The following is a 24,469-nucleotide window of genomic DNA, read 5'->3' as shown; positions in this document are numbered from 1 at the left end:
ATTTTTAGAATCTTTGCTTTGGCAGTAACCGCCACCACAACACAAGGATCTTCAGTGTGTGACTGAAGGTAAACTATGGCAACCGTTGTGTGGTGGTTCCACCTCCTGCAGCAGCCATTTTGTGGCAGCTATGGCTGTGCCAGAATTCCAAAGGTGTCCACAGGCTCAAAACAGTTTGGGACCCCCGACCTACAAAGAATGCCAATTTTATCAGCAAATCATGGAGACTGGCCAAACTCAGTACTTTCCCCCGTTGGTTCTTACAACACTGTGTAAGTATGACTGTTATGCATAGGCTAGTTGTGCAAATGTCATGACACCCATTCGCCATTTATACATGGCAATTTGCTGCGCGGTCCATGCTGAAGTACCCCGCAGTTGTTGTTGTTTTAGTTTTGCATGGGAAATTGATGAATCAGACGCCACTGTGCAGCCAGTGCTCACAAACCACGCATTTTAGAAAAGAACTTCTAACGTGACTTTTTTGGACCGCCCCGCTGTGACTGCGAAGAATCCGCGCTAGGTTGCATGAATAATTAAAGCCGCGAATGATCTTGTCCCCGCCTCTCCTCCGCCCACCCAGGTCTTCCCCCGCCTTTGTACCGCCTACCTGCTCTTCCTGACCCCATCCCCTTTCCGAACCTGTCGTCGAGGGAGGAAGCCATTTCCCTGTTCATTTTTCGCACGCAGAGTGCAGTGTGAATGCAAACAACTCACCGTTATTTTTTAAAAATTATTTTATTTCCTTTATCGATATATAGCTATTTTGCTATCTCACCACTGCCATGCAGCATATTCTTCTCCTGCTTCACTCTTTCTCAGATCCCGGCAACTTTTTTCCGCGGTCTCATACCCCCCCCCCTCCTTCTATCTGTAGATGCATCTCCTCCCCCCTCCGCGAGTTCTCAAAGCAAGTAGGGGTGCTTGTTTTTGACTTCTGAACATTCTTTGGGTAAAATGTGCATCTAGAGAGCGGCAAATCCACAGCAAGACCTCCCATGCTTTTCAGTTATGAGAAATCGGGAGGTGAGGATGTGCATCCGGAGAGCGGCAAATCCAAGGCAAGACTTCCCATGAGTGAGGTACTACTTTATCGGAATATCGCTATTTTAGCAGGGAGAAAAAAACCCAAACGACATAGTCCTTAGCGAGATCTCCACCGACGGAAAACAGGTTTCTTCGAGGAAGAAACACAGCATATTCCCCTCATGCTTCACTCCTTCTCCCATCCTGGCAACTTTTTTCTGCAGTTCCATGACCACCACCCCCCATCCTATAGCGCGGGAGCCTTCTGCATTTTCGCGACCCGTCTTTCCTGTCGAATTTATGTGATTTTCTTGGGACTCAAGATACTTCTGCATGGGAGGTTTTGACTTGAATTTGTAGATGCATATTTAATATGCTCTGTAGATGCATATTTTTCTATTGCTGTGAATGCTGAGACCTCTTGTTTTTCAGTTTTGAGAATTCGGGTGGGGAAGATGTGCATCCGGAGAGCGGCAAATCCAAGGCAATACCTCCCATGAGGGAGGTACCAATTTATCGGTATATCACTATTTTATTGGGGAGAAATTTAAAAAAAAGGACGACAGTCCTTAGCGAGATCTCCACCAACAGAAAACATTTTTTTTCTGAGGGTGGCAGCCAGAAGGAGGGGGAAAGAGGTGGGTAAATGGCTGTGGGAGAAACACCATTGAGATAACCCAGCCCTATTGGAGCATAGTTCTGCGCGTTGGGATACCATTGCATAATTCGCGGCTCCAATCAACATCGGACTTTCTCATTTGATTCGGTGCCGTGAATAAGTGTTTTAAAAGGTGGAATTAAAAAAAAGAGCTTTGAGGGAGCAGCAAATTTATCCGTGCATAAATGGCCATTGAGTATGCTCTATATGCATAATCAGGGGTTGGGGTTATTTGTTTTTTTGCATGATAAATGTGCCCTTTTTACCAATCATATATTTTCCCTAAGGACTATTTTTTGCATGGATCATAAGTTTTCTTTGCCTTCAAAATATGTTTACTGGAGGAAAAACCAGCTTTTCCCAATGAAAACATATTGCCGTTTGAGTCCTGAGAAAACCAGGTATCGACAGTGTACCCACAATGGTATCATCCCCTTCCTCCAAGAAGCTCAGGGCAGTATATAAATAGCAACTGGTCCAAACTGATTTTTATGGAAGGTAAAGATGTGAACCTGGATCTCCTTGCTCAAAGTCTAGCATTCTAACCACTATACCACTCTGTACTTCCACCTCAAAAGGTTTAACTTGAGGGGAGACATCTAGCTCTTGTGTGGCAAATAAATAACAAAGATGCACTTTCTAGCATCATGATAATCTGAAAGGCTTTTTAGAAAGCAAGAGAAACTTCTACCATTCTCTACTGCAAAGAACCTGAAAGAAAATTAACAATGCCTTTTCCAATGCAACCTTTGCAAGCATTTAAGTGTTTACGTCCCAGTGAAACATTTTAAGAATCTTACATGAGTCCATTGAAGTGGATACCCAAGCAGCACTCTCTATCCTCAGCAATATTATTAGATAAAGGAGAGGGCATTATGTCTCTTAACTCACATAGCAGCTTTCTTTGTATGAAAAGCAGGTTTCATCCTCCAAAGTAACAGAGAATTATTGCTACCCTTTGAGGGCAGGCCTGGGGGGATGCTTTCAGCGGCTTCTGTCCCGTCAAAAAGGGCTTCAGTTCCTGAAACATGCAGAGACGCTCAACTGAGGAAGTATAAATCTCCACTTCTAAGCCCTGACACTTCACAGAAGGCCCCTAAGAAGACATAAACCGAGAGATCTTCTCCTTTTTTGGTAGCATATAACCAGTGTGATTAATGCCAATGCCATCTGGGGGAGGCCCAGCGGTGAATTATTGTATCCTTGTGTCTGAAGAGGTGTGTGGGATCCAAAGCATTCAGGATATGCAGCACAAGGGAGAATAACAGTCCGCACCTTGAGGCTTTTGAAAAGCCTGGTCTACTCAAGAAGCAGAATGAGGAAGAAATAAGCTGATAAAATATGGAGGTGATTTACTTCATTTATACCCTGCCTTTCTCCTCAGTGGGACCCAATGAAGCTTACATCGTTCTCCTATCCTCCATTTTACCCTCACAACCCTGCAAACAGGGTTGCCAATCTCTAGGTGGAGCCTGGAGATCTGCCAGAGTTACAATGGATCTCCAGACTACAGAGATCAATTCTCATGTATCAAATGGCTATTTTGGAAGGCAGACTCTATGGTGTTATACTCTGCTGAGGTCCCTCCCCTCCCCAAACTCCCCCCCAAAATTTCCAGGAGTTTCCCAACCTGGAGTTGGCAACCCTACCTGTGTGGTAGGTTAGGCTGAGAGTGATGGGTCAAAGGTCACCCAGCAAGCTTCCATCGCAGAGAGAGGAGTCGAGCCTGGGCCTCCCAGATCCTAGTTCGACACTCTACCATTACCCTACAATGGGGTTTACTTTAAATGGGAGATGATTCAAATCTGCCTTCCCTACCTGCAACCTGAATTGATGCGATGCACTTTCCCATCTCAGAATGTACCACCTAATATTGCTGCTGTTATAGGCTAGGCGTAAGCTTTGATTCTCCAGAAGAGCTCATTACACTGAGAACTACAAGCGTGACAAACCTGAGCTGCTACCAGACCAGGAGCAGTTAGAACAAAGAAGGATGCAGGCTCCAAATGAAGATGCCACATTTCTTGAGGGCAGCCTGCTTACTTATTGAGGCTGATGAGAATTCGAAGGTTAGGATGCCTTTCTTGATATGTGCATCCTAATGTCTTTGTTGTACAAGGACACTATCTCATAGTTCTAAGCCCTGTTTACAAGTTACAGTGAACTCATGTACAGTCTGTGTACAGTGTACACTTGATTTTTCTTTATACATGCGCTGCTGAGTAATTATGTTACATTCACTACATGTACAGCTGAACATGTGATTTAAACTTCACATTTATCCAGGTACTGGTCCCCCGTTTCATTTGTAAAGTGAACGCGCGTTGGCTCTTTCTTACAAGCGGATGTACGTGCAGGATGTATATGAATTCACTGTAATGTGAACAGGGCTTCTGCTGAGTTAGGATCCTAACAGGAAAAAAATAGGCACCCAGGTCAATGGTGCAATCCTAAGCACACAATAGGAAACAGGTCCCATTGAACTCAATGGGGTTGACCTCTCAGTGTACTTGCTTAGAACTGCACTTGGATGCACTACTTTCCAGGGGGTAAGCCTATTGAATAAAATGGGCCTTACTTCTGAGCAGACCTACTGAGAATTGCTCTCAGTGTTCTGTAATCTGGAGGTAAATACTTAACATAAGCATATATTCACCTGTTGGCAGAACTGTGTTCCTCAATTCTTCTATTACCCCAGTTACCTCTGTCAGATCACTAACACCCTTTTGAATTTCTCCACAATCAGAAATTCGGACCCAATTTTTTATATTATGTGGCAAAGAAATAGCCACCAAGCTCTAATCAGTGGAAATTTTTACACGAATATCTCTAAAGGATCAACAACTCAACACATGAGAGCTCTCAGATAATTAGCACTAGATCAAACACTGCTATTTAGCTAAGGCACTGCTCTTTAGCGTAATTAGCCTAAATTCAGCTCTACAAGGACACCAAAGTCTTGCATTCTAAACCCACAGCTACTTCCACAATTAATTGTAAACAGACTGAATGATCAGTATATATATTTTCAGCATCCCGTTTGGAGTTGTATACAATGTTGTTCTCATCAGGCATGAGATTGACGTGGAAGCAGGCGGATTAGCTGTTATCCAGGATTCACAAAGAATTCTCCAGAATTGGCTGGAGAATTCGTTGTGAATCCTGCCATAGAAACCTAGGTGTAGGTCTGCAGAAAGTATTATTGATGCTGGGCTGATGCAGCCGATTGGCGAAAGCGTTTCCGGATAGAACGTTCCCTGTGTTTGTTTCATAGCGCGGCTCACACTCGCCGCGCCGGGACCTCCCGGTCTCCCGACTTCGCCTCCCGTGGGAAGTGAAGAATACCAGTAGCCTTGGGGCACTTTCAGGACGCTGCCGGGATCTTCATTGACGCAACCGCACTTGCCTTCAGCGTCTTTTTTGAACTTGCAACTACCAACTTTCATTGGAACTGGCACTTGCGGTCTCTTTTGTCTTACGGACACTGCCATAGTTGAGAGAAATATTTGTATGTGTGTACATTCATTTGATAGTAGAATATAGTGAGTATTTATAGTGTGTTAACATTTTGTAAAAACTGAACTTATAAAAGTAGGAGTACTGTGAATAATATTGAGCTTGTGTGCTGTTTGTTTTCTAACTACTAGTATTACAGCACTTGGGTGTTTATTGTTTGGTTGTAACCTCCAGGTACTAGCTGGAGATCTCCTGCTGTTACAACTGATCTCCAGCCAATTGAGATCAATTCAGGTGGAGAAAATGGCAGCTTTGGCAATTGGACTCTAGGGCATTGAAGTCCCTCCCTTTCCCCAAACCCTGCCCTCCTCAGGCTCCACCCCAAAACCCTCCCACCGGTGGCGAAGAGGGACCTGGCAACTCTAGAAAGAGAGGAAGAAGGTACAGCCAGGGAGGAAATGGATTGCTAGGAAAGGAGAAGCCATTTGGGGAATGTGTGAATAGGGATCCTGCCAACCGCATACAGATTTTGACCAAAGGTTTGGGGAAGTGGCTTAGGATCCAAGAAGACATATTTATGAATATGAGGAATGAATAGAATCCAAAGAGCATTACGCTTTTCTTCACCTTTACACTTCATGAGGCATAACTTCATGCTTTCTGTTGCCTTCTTCAAAGCTACTAGGCTTAAACTTGACTTTGGGGATATAGCAGAGGTAGATGAATTAAGAGAAGAGCAAAAAGCGTTCCAAACTCACTTTCTCTCATTCTCTAAATGGGAAGGCAATAAGCATGGGTGCAATCCAGAAAGCTGCTGGCATATTAGCAAACACATATGTCGGGTTGCTGCTATGGAGAAGCTCTTCTCCTAGTCTCCTCCTGGAATCTCCCGAGTCAGCATGGTTATAAAATAACTCAGTGAAATCTTTGGAAATTGTAGCATTGGAAAAAACTAAAAAAAAACCTGTGCATCTTTCAGGCAGACTGCGACGTTTTCTGCACACTGGAGTTACTCCTGATTTTCTTGGGCAGGGTTCTTCCATGTGTCTGCCCCCTGTGCATTTTCAAAGTTGTAGAGTCAGTTTATTTTCTTCCACACATAGCTTAAATAATGGTTGTTTATGCATGGGTACTTTCACTCACGTTCACCCCCAGTCTGTCTCGGTTGTTCCTTGGAATTATGCATAATTCCATCCATTAGAGATGACCTCGGTGCCAGCCCTCACAAATCCCAGAACTTCCCATTCCTCTGTTAACCTGATTCTTCCCTCTCCCGAGCTCAGCCTGGGTGAAAACTCCATGCATAATGCAAAGCAAAATAAAAGGCACAAAAATGCAAGCAGAAATCAGGGAATAAACTGAAGCAGTACAGGGCCAGAGATCTTGAAAAAAAAACATGTGGAAAAGCCCTGTGACATCTCTGGTTGCATTCCAGCAGAGCTCTTATCGACATGCCACCTTGGGCTCCAGAGGCTGGCCACTCCAATCACATCAAGTTGCATAGGGGCTAGATGAGTGTTGGGATTTTCCTTGCTGGATTGAAGGGGAAGGGATGGCTGAATCCTATCCTTTCCCCCAGAGAATAGCTACACACTGGGAAAGAGTTAATAAGGCTGCTAGATTCAGGGCTGCAGCATAAGGAAGGGAGTGATGGGAAAGCACAGGGCCACGCTTGACATAGTATGGTGTATGGAGGAGATGGTCACAAGCTGGTGAAACAATGAGAATCTAGAACAGGAGCAGGAGTGGTGGTCAGCATGGGACATATATTGTGTGTCATGCACCGCATGGGATCTATAGTTTATTGTAATTTGGTCCTTGCTTACAATTAGAGCATGGACCCATGCACTCTCTTCAGGTAGGAACTAACTTTAATGATATGCTGAATTTTGGCTCCAATACCTGATCACACCTCCTGCACTAAAGCAGAATAACTCTTAGATTGCTACATAGTGGCTGGCTCTTTTGCGTAGCATATATGCAGCAGAAGGCCATTATTAATGGGCACAGTCATTTACAGAGCTCCTCCCTGGACTGGAGGGGAGTTCAGTATAGCTGCGGGCCAGGGAGACGGCAAACCAACAAACCTGTCCCTTTGGATTGCTTATGAGCTTTTCTGCGTCCAGCTTTCATTAGACTGTGAATGAGATTTGGATTAGCAGAGAATTCTGCAAATACTACTGTGACACCATCTAAGAGCCATGCACAGCAAACAGCTGCCAGACTGATTTTGCAGCCAGACCCAGCAGAAATACGGACGTTCCTGCCAAAGCAAAATTAAAAGGAGGGTGTGTGTGTCACAAACAGGTAGCCAGCCAGAATTTGTTGTTGCCACTGACTGTGATCCTCTTGTCATTTGTGAAAGGGAAAAGGATGTCGTCATTTACGTTGGGCGATTTCGGAGGCACGTGGAATTGGTAAAGCTTTGGAGCGATCCAAAGCTCAGTACAACCATAGTGACAAGCTCTACCCTTTCCTTGCACAGGGAACAACAGAGGCTCATCCCTCCATTACAGTCACATAGAAGCCTTTTTCAGTCATTAGGACTGGGCATAGTGCAGTCTTTTCAATACATGTGGTTGCCATGTTGTATGAACAGGGAAAAAGTAAAAACCACAGAGTTTTTGGGTGAATCCTAGAGTTTCCTCTGACATGGTGATGTCACTTCCAGCTACACAGCCAGAAGTGATGTTGTGGCATCGACAGACGCCATTTTGCTGCCGCATTTTTATCCCACTGCCATATGGAGCAGTGGTGGGAGACCAAGCAATTGGCTAAAGCAGGCAACCTAGCCTGCCTAGCTCACCATGGCCACATTTTTCTCTTGTTCTAGGGGCTTATTCCTGTAGTCATACTGAGCTTGTAAGAATAAAAGAGATTCTTGATGTAAGTGCATTTGTGAATGCCTGATTAAAAGGCGCTATGCAGATTCACATTCTGGGGTTCTGCACCTAACAGACTCACTACATCTGGCTGCATGACCTCCAAAGAAAAACAGCCATACCAAAAAAAAAAGAAAAGAAGACAACCTTTTTTCTCCTCAAAATGAGGATCACTTTTAAGTTTTTTTGTTAATTACAAGATAATTGATTACCAAATAAAATGCATCTGAAACACACACAAACATATACACACACCTCATTTGCATTCAGCTCAACCATGGAGAAAACACCAAAGCCTATCAAAAAATCCTTTCTCCTCGGTTGTTTTTAAAATTAAAAGAGGATTGTATTGCATTTTTATCACACTTTATCACATTTCATTTTTTATCATCCTTACTCCAAGGAGTCCAGGTTAGTGGACATGAGGTTTATTCCATTTTATGTTCACATCAATTTTATCAGAATGGGATGTTCATAGGGTTCAGAAGCATGATACCTGGGCAAAAGCAAGTTTCCAAACACACATTTGTTGAGATAGTGCAAATGGGAAGAATATTTGTAAGGGAGAATTAGTCAGGGGTGACTGATCACTCTCCTCCCATCAACAATTCTCCCTGTAAAGTTTCTCCTACCCCCTGCATTGGCATTATGAGGCAAACATAGCCTTGGAGACCTTGAATTTGCCCTGTGGCATTCATTTCAGTTCAGAGACAAAGATAGATCCTACAAACTTAACAGGAATCTGAACCCATGCCTCCCAATTCCAGTTGCTACACCTATCCACAAGAACACACTCTATGGTTGAAACATAATGCCACCCATCAGTGAGATACGGTGACTTTCCAGCATTATAATTTTGGAATATGACATCAGAGTTTCATTGTGCAATTGTGGCACTGATTAGATCATAGTGGGATATTTCTCCTACAGTTTCAGTCTATGAGCCAGTGTGCAAGTCACTGGATTAGTTGCATGAGTCTCCTTGATCTGGTTCTGGAACCCAATCAAGGTTTGTAACGCAGTTGCAGCAGCTTTGTGAGCTGATATGCCAATGGCAGTCCCCCTTCCTTGCATTTCACACCAGGGCTGCCCAAAAGTTTGGAAGCAACTGGAAGAAGCAGGGAAAAGGATGGGGCACACCTGCTATTCAGGATCTACGGATTGTTTGTTAGCTTGAGAACCGTGAAATCGGTGGCACAGCCTTGTACCTCTGATAGAAGACAAAGGGGCCTTATCATGAGTCAGAACATGTATTCACCTAGTCCAGGGCTATCTTCCCTAGGTTACATCCAGCGTCCTTTGTCACTCAGTCTTGCCTAGTTCTCCTTACTACAACTCCTGTCCGATATGGCATAAATTCATACAGGCGCCATGACCTCCAATCATAGCCTCTTGAATGGTCAGATGGGGTCCCATCTTTCCTTTTCCGCCATTTGAAAACCTGGTTGGATCCCACCCATGGACTGGCAGTCATTCTCCCAGCAAAGGTCTCTCTCAACGCTGCTACCTGCTGTAACAGTAATACACTGAGCACACCCTATTACATCCACTGATTCTATCACACAAGCTTGAGCTTCATTCACTGCAGGTGCTGCCCAAACAGTCTGCTGCATGTTCCATCTATTGTCAGGGTAGCAGCAGGGTTCTTCGCAAAATGTACAGTAAATTCTGATGGGGAGATTATTCTGCATCTGCAGGGCTGCATTCATTAGGAGGTACACTTGTCAGTGCACAAATTAGTTCAATGCTAAGGACTTTTTAAAACGCTGGGTTGGCGACAGTGTTTTGCTATTAATTTATATCTGAGAAGAGCCCCGTGGCGCAGAGTGGTGAGCTGCAGTACTGCAGTCAAAAGCTCTGCTCACAACCTGAGTTCGATCCCTCCCTGACGGAAGTCGGTTTCAGGTAGCCGGCTCACGGCTGACTCAGTCTTCCATCCTTCCAAGGTCGGGGAAATGAGTACCCAGCTTACTAGGGGTAAAGTGTAGACAACTGGGGAAGGCAATGGAAAACCACCCCATAAACATAGTCTGCCTAGTAAACGTTGGGATGTGACATCACCCCATGGGTCAGTAATGACCCGGTGCTTGCACAGAGGATTACCTTTACCTTTAGAGTCCACTGATGTTAGCAATTGTTTTGCTTTTACAAAGGCAATAATTTTTAAAACAGTGATGAAGGATCCATTCATTCACACAGTGGCCCTTTCAGATGCTATGATTGCATATATCAGGAGCCTACCAACAACACAGAGATTCTTCCAATAAATGCAGTTGCATTTGGCAGGGAAGGGGCAACACACATAAAATAACCACTGAGCGCCCTAAAAAACTGTCTGGCTCTTCCTTGCCCGCGGTGGAGTCCAGGGCCTCAGCACCCTCCAGGTCCTCCTTTCTGTAAGCTGTGCCTCAAGAAGGGTCTCACAATTCAGGGTTGGCAGTACCCTTGGACCCTCCCTCTCTGGCCAGCGACCTTTCCCTGACTGATGTGGGAGGGCCCCCGCCCTTCCTCCTTGGCCTTCCCTGGGCTGGCCTAATAATGGCTTGTCTGGGCTATGGCGGGCAACCTCCCACCCCGCCCACGTTTGGGCGACTGAGCAGTGGGGAAAAACACAGGAACACATGAAGCTGCCTTATACTGAATCCTTGGTCCATCAGACCCTGGGTCCATCAAAGTCAGCATTGTCTACTCAGACCACCAGCGGCTCTCCAGGGTCTCAGGCTGAGGTCTTTCATCTCACCTACTTGCCTAGTCCCTTTAACTGGAGATGCCGGGGATTGAACCTGGGACCTTCTGCATGCCAAGAAGATGCTCTACCACTGAGCGGGGTCCCTCAGTGGGGTGATGATGTCATTTCTGGTTGCTATGTCTATGATGCTCTAGGTGATCACTCAGATGTGATGTTGGTGTGTCAGTGACGCTTCCCCTCCCGCTGGGGTCATCTGCACAGGGCTGGCAACCTTACTGGTACCTAAAAGTCAGCAGAGCAGGCACCAGGTGAGCCTCAAACCATCCCAAAGGTGAGGTGCCACCACTGAAAATGCCCTGTTCCTCGTTTCCACCCACCTTATCTCTGTAGGCAGGGGCACAGAAAGCAAGGGTTGGAAGGCAGATCTTAACTGGCAAGCTAGACACTCCTTGGCAACACATACTCGGGAGGGGGGGAAGTCATAAGTCAAATGGACGATCTTGAATACAGCTAGCGGTGATTGCTATGATGGCAACAACAATTTTCCAGCCGGTTCACATTCTGCTTTCCCCTGTGGGATCGTGAGCACACATCTGGCAAGTGACAGAATGGGATTATTTGCATGCTCACATCCAGTCTTTTGCGAACCATCTCTAACTATTTATAACATTGAACTTAAAACACCGCTATCAGAGTCAAACGCTGAGTTGGCTGATGAAATAAATCAGCCTTCATGATTGGTATTTAAATTTTAGCACAGAAATTTGACCTTGCATATGTAGATTTTAATAAGCTGACAATTCGTTTCAGCGTCATGGGCTCTAGAGGAATAGTTTGAATATTATATTCATTTCCACAGTGCACGGAGCTCATCAGCTTAGACGCCACTCTCGGATTCACGGCTAACATAACATAAAACCATCAACTACTGACTATGCATCACTCAGTTTAGTCAGGATAGTTTGGGCATTATCCAATTAGGTTGTAAATTCCTGACATCATCACCACTGTTTATTCTCCTATGGAGCTACACACACCTGAGCAATGATGTTACAGCCTAGGGCATTTTCAGATATCATTTTTACCACCACAGCAAATTGGCAGTAAAGCAGCCCATCGCGCCCTTATGATGTCAGCCATTTATTTCTGGCACTTGCTTGGACATTCTTTTGACCTGGTGCTAACATGGTTACACAGCTTTAGTCCAAGGACATTTCTGCATAATGAATTCCTGAATAATATCCCAGAAGGGAATGGACACTGGAGAGAGCCACACAGTAAAGGCTAGATTTTTTGGGGGAAGATCTGCTTATTTCCCATGTGGGGCTGCTTTACATGTTATTCTAGATCATATTTTGGGAGAGGGCAAAAATGTACCAAGTCAGACAACTGGCCCATCCATCTCAGCGTTGTCTACTCTGATTGGCTCCAAGGAAGACCTTCTCTGTGCTACTTGAGATCCTTTAACCGGAGAAACCAAGGACTGAAAATGGCAAAACTTGTACTCTACCACTGAGCCACAGCCTCTTCCATAGATGCCACTCACACACTACCATCTTGCCCTGCACAGGTGGTTTTCAGAGGAATACTGGAGGTCCTTTGCAACCTGATGAAAGCTTCTCATTGAAAAGATCACTAACAGAATACAAGCTTCCACACAAAAAGAAGCACATCTATCTCTATGAACATTCCCCGGCAATGCATAGTTCAAAGAGAGCACTGGGCTCACTCTAGAATAGGATTGCCAACTCCCAGGTGGTAGCTGGAGGTCTCCTGCTATTACAACTAACCTCTAGGCAACAGAGATCAGTTAATTTGGAGAACATGGGTCGCTTTGGAAGGTGGTGTCTATGGCATTATACTCCACTGAAGTCCCTCCCCTCCCCAAATCCTGCCCTCATCAGGCTCCACCCCTAAAATATCCAGGTATTTCTCAACCTGGAGCTGGCAACCCTACTCTGAGATACAGTGTTGTGTAGTGGTTAAGAGCGGTGGCTAGGAGCGGTGGACTCTAATCTGGAGAACTGGGTTTGATTCCCCACTCTTCCACATGAGCAGCAGACTAATCTGGAGAACTGGGTTTGATTCTCCACTCTTCCACATGAGCGGCCAACTCTAATCTGGTAAACCGGGTTGGTTTCCTCGCTCCTACACATGAAGCCTGCTGGATGACCTTGGGCTAGTCACAGTTCTCTTAGAGTTCTCTTAGCCTCTCCTACCTCACAGGGTGTCTGTTGTGGGGGGGGAAGGGAAGGTGGTTGTAAGCCGGTTTGATTCTTCCTTAAGTGGAAGAGAAAGTTGGCATATAAAAACCAACTCTTCTTCTTCTTCTTCAAGAACATCCTCTTCATGTGGGGGGGGGAGGGCAATAGCAAGATCCATCAGGTCTGGCTGGTATTCCCCATTAACTAAAATTACAACTTAGAAACATCCATTGCAACATTCAATGGTTTCACATCAGTCCAATCAATACTGAAACAATCCCTCAGAGGAAGAGGTCTGAAAACTATTAACCAGGAGGAAACTCACTTTTTCTTTTGTCAAGTGAATGCTTAAGGAGTTAGGATGGGCGTCAAGGTTCACTTAGCTCTAACGAGGTCAGCAGGCCTTTTTGCCTTCATGATTACTTGGTGAATTTTTAAGATGCTGAAACGTTATCCACAGCCTTAAATAGCTCAAGGCTACTTGCATCCCTCCCTGAAGGATACTTCCCCATGGAACAATCATAGGATAGTGACTGTCTGCAGCTGTCTTCCACAAGGCATCTCTACCTATGGGCAGGATAGCTAATTGAGCCAGTGTGGTGTAGTGGTTAGGAGCGGTGGACTCTAATCTGGAGAACCGGGTTTGATTCCCCACTCCTCCACATGAGTGATGGACTAATCTGGTGATTGGGTTGGTTTCCCCACTTCTACAAATGAAGCCTGCTGGATGACCTTGGGCTAGTCACAGTTCTCTCTGAACATTCTCAGCCCCACCTACCTCACAAGGTGTCTGTTGTGGAAAAAGGAAGGGAAGGTAATTGTAAGCCGGTTTGAAACACATTTCGGTAGAGAAAATCAGGGTATAAAAACCAACTCTTTTTCTTCTAAGTAAAAACCGGGTAAGATGGTGGCAAAGATGGCCAGGTGTAAGCTGCTTAGGACGATGTTCCTAGGCAGCTTGCAACCAACCAGTGTGACTTTACGGTTACTAATCACGCAAGTACCTTATTGTGTGTTTACACCAATATTCAGTTTTTAAACAATGTCACCCAAAGTAGATCCAGAGACTGGCTGGGACCAGTGGAAGAACTGTGAGATGACCACACAAGAACTACACATCTTCCCAGATAAATTATTAGGGTTGTAAGACCCATGTAGAATAGCAGCCATGGGGGTCAAGAAGCTGAGGTAGGGAGGAGTAAGGAAGAGAAATCATTGCCTCCTATTTCTACCGTCAGTAGAGCTGGGCCCTAGGCGTTGCAGGTTCAACTCATTCAAAAAATGAGGTGAACTAAATTCACCTTTAAAAACTTTTGTCTAAAGGGATTGAAGAAGAAACACTGGAAAAACAGGGGCCAGAAAAAGACAAAACACTTTTTGCATTTTATGTAGACATTTTCACAAAGGCAAAACTGTCCTTTTCCCTCTACAGTTGTGCATGATACACTTTTCCTCTAGGTTTTCATAGGAAACACCTGCTAAAATCCATATCCTCCTATTAGTAAGAAACTAGTGCTCTGGTTATAGAAATATGTACATTTTTGTATGGCTGTCCTGGGTACCTGCTGGTAATTGCCTATGACATCAATGATGAGCAGCTGATATTAAACTAATCCACCAACCATGCAGTTATATTTATTAAAAAATCCTTTAAAATTGAAAAAAGCTGAGTAAATAATGACTAGAATGTGGTAGGGTCTTTTATGTTGCCTTCATTCTATCTTCCAAAGACAGAATGGTCAGGCAGCCCTTAATTCACCAGATTAATAAAGTGTCAATCCTCTGTTATTGCCACATAATCCCCCTCCCCCTATTCATACCAAGCTGTAGCTGCAAAGACAGCATTAACATGGATAGGATGGGATTATGGGTTGTGAGCAAATTATTCCCTATTTAACTCAAGGGAAACATTATCAGATTTGCTAATGAGCTCTAACTAAACCCTTTCCACGTACTAATCTGATTGTGCAAACTCCCTTTGTTTAAGTGCAGTGATTCTAAGGTCAGCCACAGAATCCATAAACTGCTTTGTGGATTCACTTTCTTCCCCTTTGTTACACTCAAGAGCCAGTGGGTGCTAACATACAGCTCTCTGTATTTCACAAGCTGCCATCCTTAGACAGCCATGCCCATTCTTAGAATGGGAAAAGAAAGGGACTTTGGTGGCCTGGCAAACAATCCAGTTGTCACAAGTCATCACTGATGAGTAGCTACTGCTTATAGAGTTGCCATAGCAAAGGAGCAGAGTCAGTTGCCAAAGCTTAGGTTCTGACAAGGAACGGCCAAATGGTGTTTTTTAAGGCTCAGGCTGAAGGAAAGGGAAAGGAGGAGAAATCGCTAAGAAATTGAGCTGTCCAGAGAAACACAGCAAGATGGAAGAGAATTTGGTCCAGTTTAGCCATATACTGGGACTTTGGACTTCCCTTTGCATGCTGGGGCAAGGGAGAATTTGTATCCCAATACCCACACACAATGAAAATAAGGTTGCATCTGAGATAAAATGATGGCACAGCCCTCTACTTTTGCCAAGTCAGATGACCAAAGAATGAAACAGACAACAGAAGCTTCCTCCCCTGGAAATCCTGCTGCTCTCTGCTAGGTTTGGTGATTATACCAGACATTGCCCACACACTTTCCAGCCTGCCTTTGCATCCAGAAACCTTAAACACCAGAAACCTGTTTTTAAAAACAATGACAGGAGATTGCTGGGATGCTAAGTTCTGGATCCAATCACTTCCTTCACTTGCCCAGTTGGTGCAACTGGGGAAGGTACATACACAGCCCTGCCTGTAGAAAGTACAAGGATTTGGCTTTTTCTCCCGGCCAAACACTGAAATGAGCAGCAGGAGGCAGAAACAGGCACACTGATGAGAACTTTGCCTAGAACATATTCACCAGGAGAACATGCCTTCTTCAATGGCCATATCTTACCTCCTACGGTTTCATCTGGGCTCCACTGTCCGCTGCCCAATTCAAGCACTGAGGAGGGCAGTTTTGCAGATGCACAGGAGCTGCGGTTGACAGGTTTTATTTATTTAAATTTTGCAGTCATTTTTGCACCTGTGCGGGAGGAGAAATCAATTCCCTCCCTTCTAGGATCACTGTTGGGTCAGGTCATTACAGGATACAGATCATTCCACTTTCCTCCCTCTTTGCTTCTGCACCTGCAAGTATTGTTTACACCATCTGTTTATTGCTTGCTATTTGCTGGTGTGCAGTTACCGGAATCTACTGCAAGATTTGTGACATGGCCAGGTTATGGACATGGCCAGGTTACGAGCCTTTGTATAAAGAAACTACTATCACAACTAAGCAGCCCATTACTGTTTCAGACAGACTCAGGTGAATACTGACGGGTAGGAGTTTGTTTCGCAGAACAGACAAAGCTGCCTTACACTGAATGAGACTGCTTGTGCATCCAAGGCAGGATTGTCTACCCTGACTGGCAGTGGCTTTCCAGGGCCTCAAAGAGAGATCTTTCACATCACCTACTATCAGATTCTTCTGGAGGTGTTGGGGATTGGATCTGGGACTGTCTGCATGCCAAGCAGATGCTCGACCACTCAGCCTAGAGTTGCCAACCTCCCGATGGGGCCTGGAGAGCTCCTGGAATTACAACTGATCTCCACATTACAGAGATCAGTTGCCCTGGAGAAAATGACTGCTTCGGAGAGCGGACTCTATGGCATTACACTCCACTGAGGTTCTCCCCTCTCCCAACCTCCCCTTCCACAGGCAACCCCCCCCCAAAAAAAATCTCCACGAATTTCCCAAGCCAGAGTTGGCAACCCCACCGCATCCCCTGCCCCTCAAAATGTATTTCTTTAGGACTGCAGTTCTTCATTTAAGCAACTGTGGTGGTGCATAACATGGAAGCAGGGAAGGATTTACTTCACAAATAGAAGCTGCATGCACAGAAAGCATCCTGGCAAAAGAATTGAACTGGTATGTGCTTGAACATGCCTGGACAGAAGCCATCTTAACAAGGATCAACCTGAGATGAAGGCTGTCTTAGCTTCATCCACACATTGCTGGACACTGTGCTATTGCTGGCCTGTGTGTGTGTGTAAAGTGCCGTCAAGTTGCAGCCGACTTACGGCGACCCCTTATGGGGTTTCCAAGGCAAGAGACATAGGGAGAAAACACATGGTCGCTTTATCCTCCTTTAATCCCTGTTTCAGCCAGGATTCAGCCTGGATCGAACGCATGCGTTTCGCCTTATGTGCGTTCGATCCTGGCTAAAACAGGGATTAAAGGAGGATAAAGCGACCATGCGTTTTTGCCCTAACAGAGGTGGTTTGCCAGTGCCTTCCTCTGCACAGCAACCCTGGACTTCCTTGGTGGTCTCCCATCCAAATACTAACCAGGGTTGACCCTGCTTAGCTTTCTGAGATCTGACGAGATCAGGCTAGCCTGGGCCATCCAGGTCAGGGCATTGCTGGCCTATAGCACTCATATGCCATTCGATTATTTTGTGTGAACAAGCCAATCCACTTGTAAACAATTGCTTTAGCATAACGACAGCGCAGTCACTGATGGCATGGGGAAGCAGCTTGTAACACAATAGCCACAATAAAGAAATCTCCATTAAAAAGGAACCGAAGTGGGTTAGGGTCAAATATGGGGGTCGCGGATGTTTGGAAATAAAGTTCAATGTCCAACAATTTTGCACCCCCTTTGCATAATTTAAGATGGGGAATGAGTGGAGAGCAGGTCTCAGTGTTGGGAGCTTCAGATTCCTCAAGGTCACAATCTTAACTGCCGCATTCAGAGAGCCAGTGTGGTGTAGTGGTTAAGAGTGGTGGTTTGGAGCAGTGGAATCAGATCTGGAGAACCGGGTTTGATTCCCCATTCCTCCTACATGAGCAGCGGACACTAATCTGGTGAACCGGGATGGTTTTCCCACTCCTACACATGAAGCCAGCTGGGTGACCTTGGGCTAGTCACAGCTCTCTTAGAGCTCTCTCAGCCCCACCTACCTCACAGGGTGTCTGTTGTGAGGAGGGGAAGGGAAGGTGATTGTAAGGCGGTTTGATTCTTCCTTAAGTGGTGGAGAAAGTCGGCATATAAAAACCAACTCTTCTTGTTCTTCTATAGCAAAAGTGCCCAACTCAGACCTCTGTGAGAGCCATTTAACGTTATTCAATAAGGACTGTGTCTATTTTTGTTGTTGTTTAACTTGTCCGTATAATAGCACAAGATCCAATGGTTTTAAAGTTTTCACTCAGCATTAGCAGGCCAGGACTACTGACCTGCAGGGATCTGAACAGCCAGTACCAAGAATGGCTCAGTGCAGAAGACTAAACTCTAAACTGCAGTGGGTAAAATAGCTTGCACAGAACATTTTCAATACCCCTTTGGCAGAATGCCTTGATGATATATCCCACAGACATCCAATCTTGCTTTGAGTATCTACATAAGGCTTCTACTCAGTCGCATATGAATGCAATATGGGGCTTCCTCACTCCTCGTCCCCCCCCCATGTTTTTAATCATTTCCTGAAACAAGCCATTACTGATTGCCAATAGTAAAAAAGAAAGAACAAGTATTTACAGTGCAATTCTAAGGAGAGTTACTCCAGTCTAAGGCCATTCATTTCAGTGGGCTTAGACTGGAGTAACTCTGCATAGAATTGCACTGTTCATCGGTTTACATAGCTGAACTTGTTGTGTATAAAAGTAGGTTTGTTCTATAAACACCTTTGCCCTCTTCCCCATTTGATGTGCATCCCGCTGTCAAAATTGCGACTGTAATCTCTTTGGGACAGGGATGAGCACAAAGGCTTCTTCTACAGTCTATTCCATCTGGTGCACCTGAACAGGAAAAGCAACTGAGCAAAGACTCTTTTTCCTGGAAACATCATGAATGTAGCAGTTTCCAGTACAAGATAGAATCAGCAGCATAAATTCTATGCTATTCTTGCCTATGACACAGCTATATTGCAAATGTAAACCAGCTTCTAACCTTTTTAAAAATTCTAATGAGACCAAACCAAGATGCCCTAATCATTTTGCCAAGGGCTTGAGGAATTCTCATCACCTCCCCAAAAGTACAGTTTCCAGGATACTTTGGTAGGAAAGGCTGCAGGATCCAAATAGTTGGTTTCAATGTGCAGTGGGGGAGTGTCCTCTTACTGCGCAATCCTAAGGGGGGAGGTAGTTGAGAAGTGCAGCAAGCCAAAGATGCCTTTTTTCAAGAAAACCCTGTGAAACTCTCCACTGAGCTCCATGGGGCTACGCCTGCCTTTTTGCAGGCGTAACTCGGCACCTGCAGAAAGGGGCATTCCCGGGCCAAAAGAGCTTAGGAAAGTGGCTAAACGCCCCCCTTTGCGCTGGCACAAGCCCTTGCGCCGAGAAAACGCTGCCGGTGAGGCTGTGCCAGCACCCGCAGCTTGCGCTGCCACGTGGCTCCCAATAGCCAGTATAAGTGGTCCTGTGGCAGCGTTAGTACCAGTTTAGCAAGTGCAAGTAGCATTAATGCTGCCGCTGGGGTCACACCGGCTCCTATCCCCTTTCACCACCAACCCCCGTTAGCATTGGGCTGTTTGAGTTGTCTAAAGTTAAGCCGCAGAAGCCTGGAGGAGTCAGGGGAATAAGCAATTCAGAGACAGAGTTTTAGCTGCACAGGTGGTGAAACATCATCCAGCCAGCAGCTGTAAGGAAACAAAATCCTCCTCGTCTAAATCCATGTATGCAGTGTTCACCCGCCGTGACCAAAAGCCAACTTCTCTGGTATAACAAGCTAGAGAAACAGTGCTATAACATGTGTATCTCCTTCCGGTTCAGGGATACTGCTACCTTCTCTGATGAGGTAGGTTTAAAAGGAACAGCTGGATGCTTCTTATGGGGCCACCCATATTTTATTAACCACACTCTAAAAATGGGTTCACATCATGCTTCATCCGTGTTGCACTGAAACCTGGCAAACACCTCACACATCATGATATTTAAGTGAACTGTGAGGGTATAATTTTTGATCTATACCACTGTGGCTTCAGAATTTTGCACTATCCGGACACAAAATTTTATTTTGCAATCATTGGGTAGACGGTGGGCCTGCAAAGTAGAGATGCTAAAGGCTGCTAGGAGATTCACTAATCAGATCTCTTGTGGCCTTTTAATTTTAGTTTAAAGCAGCTGTTGGGGGCACAGAAGATTTGATTGGGGAAGCTGCTCTAGAGAATTGGGTAACTCTTTGCCCTTAGGGCCATTTCCTTGATCTAAATTCCTCCACACTGCTTTCTGCTTGTGGGCTTTTCCCAGAGTAGCAAAAAGTAGCATTAGGAAGGCACAATTTACATATGGAAAAGGGAACAGTGAAGAGCTTTAAACACCTCCTTCCTTACGGCCACTTCTTCAACATGGCCCAGTAGGCTCCTAACGGAAGGAAGGAAGGAAGGAAGGAAGGAAGGAAGGAAGGAAGGAAGGAAGGAAGGAAGGAAGGAAGGAAGGAAGGAAGGAAGGAAGAAAGAAAGAAAGAAAGAAAGAAAGAAAGAAAGAAAGAAAGAAAGAAAGAAAGAAAGAAAGAAAGAAAGAAAGCCACTGAACTGGTTGTGGAAGTCCATTGTCTTGTGTAGTTTGGCCCAAGAGCCTCGAGGGAACATGACTAATAAGGCCAGAACCACAGTGGGTGGCATTTAGCCAAAATGAAATATTCTGCAGCAATTGGTTATCACTGCCAAGAGCTAGTGCAATGCAAATGAACCACAGGGGTTTAATCTCATTTCAACTAGGAACTTGCCTTAGGTAGGAAATATACAGGTATGTGACTATTGTACACCTCCACTCCCTGTATGGTCTCCAGTTTTTTGAGACACCCCCCCCTGCCCCCGCGATCTGTGAGGCTGCAGATTTAAAACTAATCTCTGCCACCAACTTACTAGACAGCTCTAGGCTAAGGTTGCCAGCTCCAGGTTGGGAAATATCTGGAGATTTTTGGGGCGGAGCCTGAGGAGGGTGGGGTTTGGGAAGGGACTTCGATGCCATAGAGTCCAACTGCCAAAGCGGCCATTTTCTCCAGGTGAACTGACTTCTATCGGCTGGAGATCAGTTGTAATAGCAGATCTCCAGCTAGTACCTGGAGGTTGGCAACCCTACCCTAGGCAAGCCACACAAACACTCTCTCTCTCTCACCCTTAAGCTCCCAGGTGCAATAATATTGGCTGGTTTAACAGGGCTATTGTGTGATAGTGTATGTAAAAACCCCTTTGACCTCTGAGAGCACAAGGTCCCCCTTTTGCCATTTGTTCTTATTTGATTCAAAATGGTTCTTTGGTGTTAGGAAGCTCAGGCAAACCAAGGACTCGGCTGCAGTTTAATGACATCACTGTAGAGCAGTGGTTCCCAAACTTTTCAGGGGCCCGTCCCCTTGGTTCCACAAACTCAACCCCTGCCCTAGCCTATAAAAAGGCATTATTCAAAATAGGGGTTTGCATGACTCAATAAAGAAGATAATAATAAAATTTCAAAACAGTAACAATTAGTTGCACATCTATTCAAAATCAAATTAAAGCTTTTTAATTGAAATTTATTCAACAAAACTGATGAACTTGATCCAGTAGTACCAGCTCTTCAAAGTCTGGGAAAAATTCTATAGTTTCCACCAAATTTACCAGCATGGTCTATTGTAAATTAGTGAACAACACAGTTGAAGGGGCCCACCTTTAGAGCTGCCTCCTTGCCTCTTAGTGCCCCCCTGGGTAATCCCACCGCCCCCTGGGGGTGGGATTGCCCACTTTGGGAACTACTGCTGTAGAGGAACAGTAGAGAAATGCAGCCCACTTTTCTCATACTGGCCAAAGGCACTGCTTATATTGTGCTACGCAAGCAACATATGAGCTTAAAAAAGAGACAATTCATTCAAAAATGCCTGGAAAAATCAGATAAAGAGTTAGGGAACTTCCTTCCAGCAAAGCCCTTTCCAGGTTAGGGAAATCGGGAAAACTGCTCTAAACTCCATTCTTTGGGATTCCCTGAGCTTCCCTGCTCACCTGGGAAGCAGAGTCTATGAGATGTGATTGTGGTGGTGGCTTTCAGCCCTCAAGACACTGCCAATCAAGTGAGTCATCATAAGATCTACCACCCAGGTGATTCGTGGTGAACATCTTGTAAGTCAGGGAGAGGAGGAAGGAACTTGTCCCCTGCTCCCTTCCCAAGAAAGCCCTGCCTGCCAGGAGATGTCACAAGGGAAGAAAGAATACAATCATTCCAGGGTAAAATCCAAGGTCTTTTATGCATGGCTGTTTCACTCATTGTCAACCCCCCCCCTTTGTGTCTTTGTGTTGATTATGAATGCCATTTCTGACTGTCAGAAGTCGCCAGGGGAGAAAGAAAAAAAAGGGAAGCCAGATTTCCCTCTGGGAAGGAGAGACTCCCACCTGCACGCCTGCTAGGTGCTGCTATAAGTTGCTTCACTCTATCTGCCTTAGGTTGGGGACCAGATACTCCAAAATACGGAAAGATCCAAAATACGGACCGCTTCTGGTCCCAAGAAGTCCGGATAAGGGATACTCAACCTGTATTGTTTTGCTTGCTGAGTTTATTTCTTAATTTCAAATTTGTTTCATGATTCAAGTCTTCAAGAAATAACTAAGCTGAACCAATCCAACACCTGGAGATCAGTAATACAACTTGAACATGCTATAGAACTAATTATCAAAGAATACTTCAGGGGTAAAATAGTACCCCTGAACAGATTGTGCATTGCAATGACTGGCCGCTTTCGCAAGGCAAGGATTCTTCGCATGGCTTTCATTGCTGCTGCAAATGCAGACATGCACATCTGCTTCCTAGGGCTGCCAGATCCTCCTGCTATACTGGGAAACCTCCTGCTGGCAGCCCGATTTGAGGGATTCCTAGACCATTGTGATGTCTAGGTACAACCCCAAGTGGCATTGTGTCCTGCCCCCTATTATTTCTCCTGCTGGAGCAAAGAGCCCTGGCATGGCTTGGAACCCAAGGGCAGGAGATTGCCTGCCACCCCTGGGCAAATTGCATCCTTATGTGCCTCCCAACTCTTCCTTGGACTAGTGGCAATGGAAGCTGCAGAAGCACCGCCTGGCATTCCCAGAGAAGCTCCAATATATATTAGAAAGAGCCTGGGGGTTATATGCAGAGCATGCACACAGCCCTTCAGGCGGAATTTTAAGTACAAAAGAATGAATGGCACAGGGCTGGCCCAGCTATTAGATAGCTGGGATATTTGTTCAGGGCAGGGCTGCTAGACTTACAGAGACAGGAGGCAGGGAGCAGTCAGCTGCTAGGAGAGGGGACTGATTCATTGTGAGGAGAGGAAGTGACCATGGAGGGAAAGGAAGCATATACATATATTGCAGAGCTTGAGAAGGTGCAGAAAAGAGCAACCAAAAAGATCAGGGGGCTAGAGCAACTGCCTATGAGGAGGGGTTAAAACTTAGGGCTGTTTAGTTTGGAAAGAAGGCGGTTTAGGGGAGACATGATAGAAGTCTATAAAATTATGCATGGTATGGAGAGAGTGGACAGGGAGAAGTTTTTCTCATAATACTAAAACGTGGGGTCATCTGCTGAAGCTGGAGGGTGAGAGATTCAAAACAGATGAAAGGAAGCATTTCTTCACACAACACATAGTTAAATTGTGGAACTCCCTGCCCCAGGATGTGGTGATGGCTGCCAACTTGGAAGGCTTTAAGAGGGGAGTGGGCATGTTCATGGAGGAGAGGGCTATTCATGGCTACTAGTAAAAATCGGTTTGATGCGCAACCTGTACTCTGGTCAAGAGGCCACAGTTAGAACAGAATATGGAGAAACGGAATGGTTTCCAATTGGCAAAGGTGTCAGACAAGGACGTATTTTATCTCCTGATCGCTTCAATCTATATGCAGAACATATAGTTAGGAAAGCTGGATTAGATTTAGATGAAGGTGGAGTGAAAATTGGAGGGAGGAACATTAATAATTTGAGATATGCTGATGACACTACATTATTGGCAGAAAATAGTGAAGATTTGAAACGACTATTGCTGAAAATTAAAAGAGAAAGTGCCAAAGCAGGACTACAGCTGAACATCAAGAAAACAAAAGTAATGACTACAGGAGGATTACACAACTTTAAGGTTGACAATGAGGAAATTGAAATTGTTGAAGACTTTCTATTCCTTGGCTCCACCATCAACCAAAAGGGAGACTGCAGCCAAGAAATCAGAAGGAGATTGAGACTGGGAAGGGCAGCCATGACGGAGCTAGAAAATAATTTGAAGTATAAGGATGTGTCATTGGCCACCAAGACTAGATTAATTCATGCCATCGTATTCCCTATTACTATGTATGGGTGTGAAAGCTGGACAGTGAAGAAAGCTGATAGGAAGAAAATAGATTCCTTTGAAATGTGGTGTTGGAGGAGAGTGTTACGGATTCCGTGGACTGCCAAAAAAACAAACCAGTGGGTTATAGATCAAATCAAGCCTGAACTGACCCTAGAAGCTAAAATGACTAAACTGAGGCTATCGTATTTTGGTCACGTCATGAGACGACAAGAGTCACTGGAAAAGACAGTCATGCTAGGAAAAGTTGAGGGCAGCA

The 24,469-nt window shown here is 45.1% G+C and overlaps 1 protein-coding gene across 1 annotated transcript in view; it reads right to left on the bottom strand.

The window, feature by feature from the left end:
* The window catches only part of JPH2 (junctophilin 2), an 83,709-nt gene that overhangs the window by 18,707 nt on the left and 40,533 nt on the right, over positions 1-24,469 (bottom strand). The gene's annotated exons all lie outside the window — the stretch shown is intronic.

This window comes from Euleptes europaea, chromosome 2 (assembly GCF_029931775.1).
Source record: "Euleptes europaea isolate rEulEur1 chromosome 2, rEulEur1.hap1, whole genome shotgun sequence".
Lineage (NCBI taxonomy): Eukaryota > Metazoa > Chordata > Lepidosauria > Squamata > Sphaerodactylidae > Euleptes > Euleptes europaea.
The sequence above is the reverse complement of the archived record's forward strand: the minus strand, read 5'-3'. Positions and strand labels throughout refer to the sequence as shown.